Source organism: Tupaia chinensis, unplaced genomic scaffold (genome assembly GCF_000334495.1).
Source record: "Tupaia chinensis unplaced genomic scaffold, TupChi_1.0 Scaffold000684_1, whole genome shotgun sequence".
Taxonomy (NCBI): domain Eukaryota; kingdom Metazoa; phylum Chordata; class Mammalia; order Scandentia; family Tupaiidae; genus Tupaia; species Tupaia belangeri.
In genome coordinates, this window is record NW_006160207.1 from 378,973 (window position 1) to 390,805 (window position 11,833).

The window sequence follows — 11,833 nt, forward strand, 5'->3', positions numbered from 1 at the left end:
ACCACCGGGTCCAAGACTTGAACCACGGTCGACTACATGGGAGTCCAGCAACATTACTCTAACTGCTAGTCCCAGTTTTTTTTGAAATTTTGAAAGTTGTTTATTAACTGTCAAGAACTATGGAATATGAGAGAAAAAATTTTTATATGTAAAGTAAATGTTTGTGGGAAAATGTAGAAATAAATAAATTTTTTTAAAAACTGCACATTGGAGGGACCAGCAGTTAGTATCATGGCTATGTCACTGGACTTCCATGTAGTAGACCGTGGTTCAAGTCCCGGACCCAGTGGCTTAAACTCACACCAGTGTGTGTGCGTACGTGCCCAAGATCCCGAGAGAAGAATGGAAGTGAAGGGATTGCAGCGTGGCCATCCCCCCTAGGGGGTGATTTCTCACTTTCTGTCTCTCTGTCTCTGTTTTTCTGGCAAGCACCTGTGCCCTATAGCAAAAACCACTCAAAAAAAAAAAAAAAAACTCTTAGTTTGGTTGATGTCTTCTATTATCTTTTCCCTACCTGTTTCATTTCTGTGTGAGTTAGTCTTTATTATTTCCTTCTTTCTACTAACCTGAGCTGTGTTCCTCTTTTTCTTGTGATTTGAGGTGTAAAGTTCATCTGGTGACACATTCAGTAGCAAACTAAATTGCAGTGCTGGAAGCCGTGAGATAGTCCACAGTTCAGATCGCAAGATCAGCTTGAAAACACACGAGATACGTGTGCACACATCAAGATCCTGAGGAGTTGTAGTCCTGAAGAAATGGAATCTCAACATGGTGAGACCCTGTTGAGGCTCTCTCCCTTTCTCTTTCTTTCTGTCTCTCTCTCATGCTTGCATACATCCTATCACCAAAAAAAAAAAAAAGTGAAGTTGTTTGAGCTTTCTTTTTTCTTATGAAGGCATTTATTGCTATAAACTTCCCTCTTAGAATGAATAACTTTTGTGGGACCAGCAGGTAGTGTAGTGGTTAAGGTGCTGGACTTCCCTATGGCTGACCCTGGTTCAAGTCCAGGACCTAGTGGCTTGCCTTCTCACTTTCTCTCTCTCTCCCTGACAACTACATGTGCCCTATAACAAATATACAAATATTTTTTAAAGTAGAAGAATAATTTTTTTAAAGAATAGCTTTTGTTGCATTGTATAAGTTTGTGAATGTTGTGTTTCCATTTTCATTTCTTTCAGATATTTTTTTATTTCTCTTTTGGTATCTTATTTAAAATATTGGTTGTTTAGCAATGAGTTCTTTAATGTCCACATATTAGGGAATTTCTCAAAATTGACTCTATTGACTTTGAGTTTTATACCATTGTGGTTGAAAAGATGTTTGAAATGATTTCTGTCTTCTTAAATGTGTTCAGATTTGTTTCATAGCTCAATACATGATCTATCTTGGAGAATATTCTATCTACATGCACTTGAGAAAGATTTGTGTTCTACTGCTATTACTAGAATGTTTTGTACTTGTCTGTTACATTCATTTGCTTTTAGTATTATTTCCTTATTGAATTTCTGCCTGGACTGCCGGGAGCCCTGCTCCAGCTGGGGTGGGTTGAGACTCGAACACAGGAAGGTGACACGGGTGAACAAAATCAGGCTGAAACCTCAATGCCCCTTAGCATTTTCTCAGCCGGCTACAGCCAGAGCAAGCTCAAGACCACAGCATTAGTGGCTACCAAACATATGTATTTATTGAGGGATGTCTTACAGGAGTAGGAGGGGTGAGAGGAAATAAAAGATTTACTCTACGAAATGGGGTATTCAAAGTACAGGAACAATGATCATAAAACATGATGTCTGTCTTGTATAATTAGGTTTAATCAATTACAGTTCTCAGGATGAAGGAGTCTATTTGTCTGGTGCATTTTCCTCTTAAATCTTGATTACCGGACAGGGCCTTTTTAGATGAGAGGGTCTTGTAGCTCAAGAGACAACACAGGATGTTTTATTAGCAGTTTTTCATAGTTAACAGCACACAGGGGAGAAACTGTTTGTAGTTAAGGACTATCTGTTGCTTGCCGGAGCCAGATAAGAACTTCCAGCTAAGATAGTTTATCCAACCCCTGGAGCCCTCAGGTTTGTTTATAAGATCTGGCCTTCCTCTATTAACCCACGGGTCCCTGTGTATTTATTTGCTGAATTCTTTGTCTGTTAATCAGTGAATTCTTGTGCTTTATCTTTAAGTCCCTGTCACGGTGATGGATATGCTAACTTGGCCTAACATAAGTTAACTTTGGCCTGCAGCTTTAACAAGGGGTAATTACCATAAAATTAGCCTTAAACTAACTTAGTCTACATATGCTACTTACGCTAATTTGGCTTATACTAATTTAACCTAACATATGTTAATTTTGGCTTAAAATAGGCAGGTGGGAGAGCCTGTCTCAAGTTTCCTGATCCTCCTGCACCTTCTTAGGAAACCGCATTCCTACAGGATCACTTATTGGCTTTATTGTAAAGTTGCAGTAAGGTTGGGAGTGTTATTTTACCCTTGCAGGGTACCTTAATAACAGTAAAGCTCATGGCAGAGAAATTGAGTGCAGACCAGTACAACGACACAATGGAGAGTTAAGGCTTGTAAACCGCTGGTCTTGCCTCACAGTTTCTTCCCAGCATAGGCCTTGCCTTAGGCATAGGAGGCAGCCTCTTTACCAGCTTGCATTGTCTGCATGGCCCTGTCACTGGATAATCTATCAATCATTTAAGGTTGGGTATTTATGTTGCCTACCATTTTGAGTGGCTCTCTAATTCTCCTTTTAGGTCTGCTAACAAATTTAGGTCCTTCAGCACACTGTATATGCGTTTAAAATCGTTATAACCGTCTTTGACACAGAAAAAAAATTTTTAGAACGACTTAAAAATCACAATAGGTGATTTAGGCTTTTTTTTTTCTTTTTAAAAGGAATTATTTATTTATTTTTATTTTTTTATTATTATTATTTTAATTTGACCAGAGAGAGAAAGGGAAAGCAAGCTGCCAGGTCCAGTACTCAAAACTGTGGTTGGCCATGTGAGAAGTCCAACACTTTTTAACCACCATACTACCTGTTGGCCCTGTTTTCTTTATTTTATAATTATTTTAAAATTGTCTTATATTCAATTACTCTATATCATTGCAACATACTAAATGAATTTTCCCATCACAAATATACTGTATATTTGTCAAGATATTACCATACACACTATCATCAACAGATAATTTTCAACTTTTGTGTCCCTTAAATGATTAGCTTCTTCCTTTCTCCCCTTGATTCCCTCCCTCTCACTGCCCCCACTCCCCACCCTCCTCCTGCACTGTTTCTAGTATCAACAGTTCTCCCCATGCCTTTATGCCGTCCAGTCTTTTAGTTTCTGCCATACGATGCTGCCCTGACCTGCAAGGCTGATCTATTTCCTGAGTGGGAGTGGCTGGGAATTAGAAGTAAACACACAAAGACACACGAGGAGAGAAAAGCAGGAATCACGTGGTCCAGACTCCTCTGATGGAGGCAGCCATGGCACCAGAGCAGTTCCCAAGTTTATTCGCTTATAGTGTGAAAAAGGGAGGAAGGGGAAGAAGAATGTAAAGTCTGATGTTAATCAGCTGAAACTGTGAAACTTCTGGTGCCTTTTGGTTCTATATGTGCTTTCTCTTATCTTCTCAGGCCTTCTCTGGCTAACACATAGTTTCCTTTAACCGATACCACCTTGCAGTTTTGACACAGAGGCAGACACGTATCCTTTGTTAAAAATTTCTACTAGCCTTGGGAACCAGCAGTTAGCGTAATGGCTATGTCACTGGACTCCCACGTAGTCGACCGCAGTTCGTGTCCCGGACCCGGTGGCTTAAAACTCACGCCGGGCGCGTGTGCGTGAGTGCCCAAGATCCCGAAGGGAGAATGGAGGAGAAGGGATTGCGGCGTGACCATCCCCCCTGGGGGGTGATTTCTAGCTTTCTGTCTCTCTGTCTCTCTCTGTCTGGCGAGCGCACGCGCCCTACAGTGAAAATCTCTCCAAAAAAAAAAAAATTTCTACTAGCCTTGCAGTGACAGCCCAAAGAACCGTATTTCTACATGTATTTAAAGGTCACCATAGTGTTGCTCAGATCTAGGCACTCTCTACATCTCCCTCCTTTTCCTTTTCTAATTTGATTTATTTTTATTTTTATTTTGTTATTATTATTTTATACATTTAATAGCTATACGTCATTTGGCTTGCAAAGAGAATTTACCCAACATGAAATTTGAGCTGATGTAAAATGTTAGAGGTGAAATCAGAAGGATCAAATGAGGGCAGCAAAATCTTTTCCATATCTATGATCTGCTTATTAAGATTTTTCATATCTAACAAAATATTGTTAGAAGACCTTATCCCATGGAGATGGTTTTATATAGAAAGCCAATTCCAATGTGAGTCATTATATAGCAAAGGCATCACACAGATACGTTGGCATTTCAGATGACTTTGTAGCTGCATTTTGAGCCCCTATTCTCCTAAGCTGCCTACGGTAGTTTCTAGCTCTCACAAATGGACAATAATTCGTTCCTCAATATCTAATTGGGTACCCATCACATGAGAACTTGAGAACTATTAGGGGCAAGAGCACTGACAAAAGTGGTGGTGTGAGTTTGTTGACTTAAAGCAACCACTGCCGTTACATTGCAGTGAGAATTCCAAAAATGACTGCTCCCAAAAATCTTTTGGGCCTAGATAATTGTAAGTTTTTTGTAATATTTGAAGTTCATCATCATACCATCTGCCAGAAACTGTTACTGGCACTGCCATATATGTGGGATGAAGCACCACTAATGTATCTTGGCTCAAAATGTGACTAGTTTGTAAGATTAAAGTTAGTGCAAATAATTTTTTATTTTTTGTTACCCAGTTTTGAAAATGCAGGGTTCCAGTCATCATGGCATAAGACATTGGAAGGCAGCTCATACCTTGAATTTGCAGTTTCCGAATGTCCTGACAAAGCTCAAGATAATCAGCCACTGTCCCTTTTTCTTTTGTATGGGATAATAGCTGCTTTACAAGAGGCATTAGCATTTTCAAAAGCCAATTGTTTCAACAAAACCTGTCCCACATCTGGATTAGAGACTAACCATGATATGGTTTGTGTCAAGTGGAAAATAAAATCTTGAAACGGCTCACTAAGTCCCTGTCACACACTGGTCAAACTGCCTGTCCGTCAATCCTGACCAGGAAGCCTTCTCCAGCATTTCGACTATATAATGTTAATCTGCTGATAAGCCTGCAGCGTATCTCCAATTTGTGCACCAATATCAGCATAATCCCCTGTTCCAGTCAACACTTCAAACATAATAGGTATCCATTTTGTTGATTTCTATTCACCTGTTCCTGGGCTTCCTCAGAGCAATCTGACTTCCACAAAAAATAATCTCCTCCCAGCAAGCAGCCTTACTTAACATTTGCCAATCATTAGATGGAAGTGCTGATCCAGTAGACTTCATTAAATCCCAAAATGTCCTCCCCTCTATCTGCAGCACAATGCGAAGCTCTCTGAAGGAGGGTTAAATGGGGGAATGTCCTTCCTCTCCTAGCACTGTTTTTTATGCAACCAGGTATTTTTTTCTTCTAAATTTTTTTTATTTATATATTCAATCACTATACATCATTTAGATTGTAAAGTGAATTTACCCAGTGAAATGCACTTCAGACCAGTCCCATTGAGAAGTGGGAGAGTGGGAGAAGACTAAGAAAAAAAAAAAAATTTGGGAGAAACAATGGAGAGGCAAGCAGGTTTTAACTGGGAAGCAGCTGGCCTCAGTGCAGGAGGGGGAAGGCTGAAAAGTAGTGGCTTCCTTCTTTTCCCTCTCCTCAGCTGCTTCTGAATCTGCAGTCTTAAGTCTGTGTAGTAGCTCCAAAAGACTGTCATTTTCATTATCAGGCCCTACCTCTCTGTCCTGTCTCTGATTTCTTTGGTAATAGTATTACAGTCTAATCAGCGAGAAATTAGGACATCCAGACATAGCCAAATTTATTGGAGTTTATTCATTAAGCTGGGGGGGGGGGCATATAGGGGAACTCCTGTCTCAAAACCCTGCAGCCCAGAGTGCAAGGTGAAGAGTGCTTGTAAAGGCAAAATCATACTCTTTTCCCAATTGACATGGCAATCACAAGAACAAAGAGCAGTGGGCTTGAAAGGATTTCAGGTAGGGTTTTACAATGTAAAAGCAAAAGTGAATTACAGAAACAAAAGAAGCAGGTTAATCATTGATCACACACAATGGAATCTTAATGGTCTTCATGGCTCCAGGCAAGGGGTCTAGCAACTGATGATTACATCCCTAAGAAGTATCTTACTGTAGGGAGTTTTGGGTTATTAAGCAAAAACAGTAGGCATGTTAATCACTCTGTTTACTCTAGGCCAAAGGAGAAAGCAAGTTTCCAATATAGAGAGGAATTAAAAATGGAGGTCTACTTCATTTTCCACTTCTCTTCTACTGGAATCAAATCATTGGTTCATTAGTATCAACTAGAGGGCAGGGTGATAGTCTCCTTTAGCAGGTAAGAAGTTTTACCAAATTTAAAGTCCAGCTTGAAATGACATGGGCTTATTTTAAAGTCTCTAGTTGCTGGGCCCAGCTACTCACACATGGGACTATTTGCTGGGACTGGCTTGGGCCAGTATTCATGGTATGCAGTTACTAGGTTCAGTTGCTTAGAGGGAGGTTGTGACACAACACTTTCCAAGACAATGCAAGCAGTTTACAGAAGCAGAACAGTATTGGTTAGGTACTTATGGAAATAACAAAATTTCTCACAAAACAGAAGCAATATCATTTTCTCTTTTTGAGTGTTCTCAAATATCTGTTAAAGAGAGTGACCCTGGAAGTGCAGTGCTAGTATATTTGGGCTCTAGGTCCAGAGGTAACTAGTATTTAATATTTAAAGGCTTTCATCCTGTAGGAGACAAATCAGGTAAGGAAACTGTCAATGGAAAAATAACCAACTATAGAATTAGTAATTAATAATTAATGTGGTTTATTTCCAAGCCAAATATGAGTGACTTAGGCCCAGAGAAGAGGCATACATGTCTTTCTCAGGGTGATCATGTACAGAGGTTCTTTTTATTTGTTTTTGAGATTGACAGACAACATTTAGTGAAAAGATTTTCCATTGGTCTGGCCCATAAAGGCAGGACATGTAGGAGGGGGGGCTTGTAGGTTGTAGGTGGGTTCCACAATTCTTAGGTTGATGATTGGAAGGTAAGATGTGTGTCTTAGGAAGAGATTAGTTAAAGAAAGGCTTAATGTACAACTGAAGGAAAAGGAAGTTCTGCATCTTGGGAAGAGATAAGCAAAAGAATATACTGTAATTGGTTGAAATATACATCTCAAAGATACTATGCCAGGGACAGGAGGTAGGAAGAATTCTGTTAATAGAAAATAAATGGTCTGGTAATGTTTGTGGCATGACTTCCCCAGTCCCTTTTGAAAAGATTTTGGAAAAATAGGAAAAGTAGTCAGACTTCTGTCCACAAAACTGAGTAAACAAGAGCCGAAAGTCCAAATTAGAAGCGTGGTTAATATAGAACTTAACAGGTGCAAGGGCCAAAGAGCCTACTGCCAGAGGCCACTCTAACCTTCCCATAAGTCAACAGCAGCCTGTCCTTCTCTTGACTATCTGGTCCTAGAGCTACTGGGCCATATTCCTGACAATGCCTGACGTACGGTAGTCTGCCTCTGGAGTGACTAGGGTAGGGCTGTTTCTCTGTTGTCTCTGAAGTATTATTCCAAAGGGCCTTTCTGTCTTATTTTTATGGTCCAAGGCCCTGGTGAGACTAGGGAGCAATCTTCTTGGTTTCAGTGTGACAGACCTACAGGTTAGCTTTAACAGTGGTAGGAGTAACCAGTACAACTATGTGAGGCCCCATCTAGACTAGTTGGAGGGGCTCCTCTCTTCTAATTGTTTGACTATATATAACATTTAAAGATAATACAATTAGCTCTAGAACATTAACTTGATTAATTTTTGCAACTCTTTCTTAGATTTTTATAACTCAAAACTTTAACAACATGCTTTAGATCTTTTCATTTTTGTCCCTTTTGTCTCTGAGAGACAGAGAGACAGAAAGCAAGAAATATCCCTCCAGGGGGGATGGCCATGCCGCAACCCCTTCTCCTCCATTCTCCTCTCAGGATCTAGGGAAGGCATGCACATGTGCCCGACTTGAGTTTAAGCCACTGGGTTAAGGAACAGCCATTACACCAACTGCTGGTCCCCACCTTTCTGTTGTAAGACAAAAACTTTACTACACAAAATTCCTTCTATATAAAAATCTTTGCTTTTAACCTTTTTCACTAGAAATACATTTTTATAGCCATAACCCTTCTTTCATTTTTTTTCTTATTCTCTTTGTTTTTATCTTTACAGGTTTAACCTTTAAAATTACCTTAATTTAACAGAAAAATTCAATTCCAAACATTTACTCAATTTATATTTACCTATTTTTTTGTCTATTGTTTTAAGTTACTTATGGAAACAAGGCTATCTATTTAAGGTGCTTTTCTTTGAAGAAAAGTACTACCAGGCTACTCCTACATTAGCTAGCCTCATTTCATCTAGACTGAGTTATTAGATACCGTAGATTTTCCCCAATGTTGACCAAGTTTCTCTTTTCCTCTGGGATTTGATTCCTAAGGGAGCCTTGCCTGAGGGTTTAGGATATACCTGTGTTGGAACAACACATTTTGAAACAACACCATTGATAAGGCTAGCTGCACTAGGCACAAAGTATTTTTCTACTAACCAGCTTAGCAAGTTTTGTTTTTCCCAGGTGGGTAACCTGGTTTACCTGATCTAGGATGACTCGCTCAAGGGCCTCGGGGACTACTGGCCCATCATCTGGTAAGTGCAACTATTTATGGACCAATTTTTTTTTTCTCCTCCTGAGTGTAGGAGGGCGAGGACAGAGTACCAATGAGTTATGAGAACTTTTAGTTGCTGAGATAGAAGTCTCCCCTCCAGCTAGGTCTTCTAATTTTCTCTCTCATCATGTGTTCAGCCAACCTGCTTACTACTGTTTTCTCTTACGTTTTCATGAGTGTACTTTTGGAAACAACCTTAAACTCTGATTTAGTCAGAAATTAATCTTAGTCACTCTAGGGTTACCTGAGGCTTGTCCAGTGAAATCCATCAGATGTCCAAGGTCTCAGGCCCCATAAACCCTCAATTTAAAGGCCAGCATGGACTTTAGAAGTCCTGAGCTCCCTTCAGAGCTCAGCGCATTCTGTCTCATCACTAGTGACCAACTGCACGCTGGGGACAAGGCCCAGTGGGGTACATGAGAATGCCAGTCATAGCCATTGTTCAGTGACTGGGCTGCCAGCCTTGGGAACAGTTTTTCTGAGGCAGAGGCTCTGATCTGGGCTGTTTCCAGATCCTGCCCTCAGAGTAGTTCCCAGCCTTCAGGATTACCGCAAGTGACTACTGGGTGCCATTAAGGTGAGAGTTAAATCAAAGGTTAAAGTCCCTTGCCAATTTTGTCATAACATTTTTCTGAGTTATTTGGGAACTTTTCTGATATCTGTTCTGAATTGTCCAACACTGAGAAGTGAACGTAATTTTCAATAGATCCTGCAAGGAGTGACTGAGTACTGTCAGGAGGGCAAAGCCCACCTTACAGGTTTTACTGTATCTGCCTTATTCCTATACAAAAGCCCTAGCTGGAGGATGCAGTCTTAACCTAAATTCTTATTTTTCTAGCTAGACCTCTTGATCATTTAACTAAGGGGAGAGTCAGTGGGGAAGAGGCCTAACTGAAAGACACAGGAGGAGCAAAGAAGGCAAGGGGTTTGGGGAGAAGGCAGCTTAGAGCTCTAGCCTTAACTTATCCTACCACATTCCTTGAGACTCCTACCCTATTGAGCTGATAGGAGTTTTTTAGCTTTTGTCTTAGATATATGTAGGCCCAATTTTTAATAATTACCCATGCTGATCTTTTCCTCTCCCACCTTGAAAAATTTGATGTTTTTAGAGAAGCTATTAAACTTGTAAAAATTGAATTTTATACCTTTATATTGATCAAAATTTTTGAAGTTCAGCTACTCTACCTCTTAGGACACACCAGCAGCTCATGAACATGTACAAACAGTAACAAAATTTCTTTAATAACTTTTTTCAATGTAAAATTGAACAATATAACTAATAGATCCTCTGGATATTTCTTTATAAAATTTAAAGACCAATAATAGGAATAACTAAAGCATGTTAACTTAACAACAAGAATTATAAGGAAGACTGAGAGAGAACCAGGCCATAATTTTCAATGAGTCCATGTTAAACATTGGATTTATATCCCTTTATACCAATTTTATTAACTCAGGTGCATTGCATTGGCTATTTAGCATTCAATTTTATCAAATATTTTCTTACCTTTTTTGTTAATTTTGGCTTAACAATTTCACAAACCCAATCCATTTACATAGAAAATGAAAATTTTACCCAGTTAAATGATTAGATTTTTAGGAACCTGTACTTGTAAGAGTACATTTTTGCACATGGAGCCTGACTTTCAGCTGTAAAATATTGCTTACCAGTTTCTTAGTCTCCATTTCTCTGTTTCTCTGTGTCTCCTGAGTCTTTTCATTTGTTATTTTTTTTTTTTTAAGGTGAAGTAGTCTCTGGGCTTTCAAGCCCCTTTATTGTGTTAATAGGTGCCTCTCCCCTTCTGTTTAGGAAAGGCACAAACCCAAGCACTCCACATGGATCCTGAACTTCAGCTGTGAAACAGTGCTTTCGTGCTGCGCTTGGCGTGCTGCACAGTTTTCAATCTTTTTCAATGTATTTTAATATTAAATTTAACATTAATATTAAAATAAATGCATTTTAATATTAAAATCTGTAGTTTTATTATCCTTTTTCTTATTATTTTATATTTTCTTTTTTTCTTCAGTTCTTTCCCCTTTTTTTTTTTTTCTTTACTCATTGGCTTCTCAGCCTCTACTCACTAAGTGACTAGACAGGTCCAAGTAAACAGGATCTAATCATCTGAATACAGTTAGGGTCAGAATATTCCTCTATTCTCACTGATTATGATACACAAAGAGAGAGAATGGAATGGGAGATTGCACATCACCTTCTCCTGCACACCTCTGAACATTCAGACTGAACTTCAAGAATTAGAAAAAATGCACCATCTATCAGATGACTAGAAATCACTGCAGGGTTACAAGAAATATGGAAAAACAAGAAAATACCTCTCCTCCAAGGAAAAATAACTTCTCTTCATCCTTAGACAGTATGATGGAATTCATGGAAATGTCTGATAAAGAAGTTAGATTTTCATGGTGACAAAGCTCAGAGATTGAAGAAAAGAGAGATAATGAACTGCCAAAGAGGCAGAGGAAAGGAGCTGATAAACTTCAAGAGGTGAGGAAATTCTTGCAAAATCTAAAAGAGAAATTACACACTTTAAAAAAGAATCAAATGGACTTGTTAGAGATGAAGACTTTAATACAGAAAGTCAAAACCTGAGAAAATTGCCCAAAAATTTGAAAATAATATACAAGAAGTACTAGATACCATCAAACATCCAAACATCCTGATAATTGGCATTCCAGAAGGCAAAGAGACCTATAAGGGCATTGATAATCTATTCCATGAAATCCTATAAGAAAATTTTCCAAACCTAGAGAAGAACTCAAAGATCCAGTCCCAAGAAATACAAAGGACCCCAAATAGAATCAACCCAAGAAGATCTTCTCCAAGACACATTATAGCCAGGTTGACCAAAACCACAAAGACAAGATACTAAGATTGGCAAGAGAAAAACATCAAGTTACCTACAAAGGACATCCCATCAGGCTAACAGCAGATCTCTCATCAGAAACAAT

At 39.1% G+C, this 11,833-nt stretch overlaps 1 pseudogene; it reads left to right on the forward strand.

Annotated features, from left to right (window-relative positions):
- The first annotated feature begins 654 nt into the window (after window positions 1-654).
- The window catches only part of LOC102500371 (60S ribosomal protein L7-like 1 pseudogene), a 29,871-nt pseudogene continuing 18,692 nt past the window's right edge, over window positions 655-11,833 (forward strand).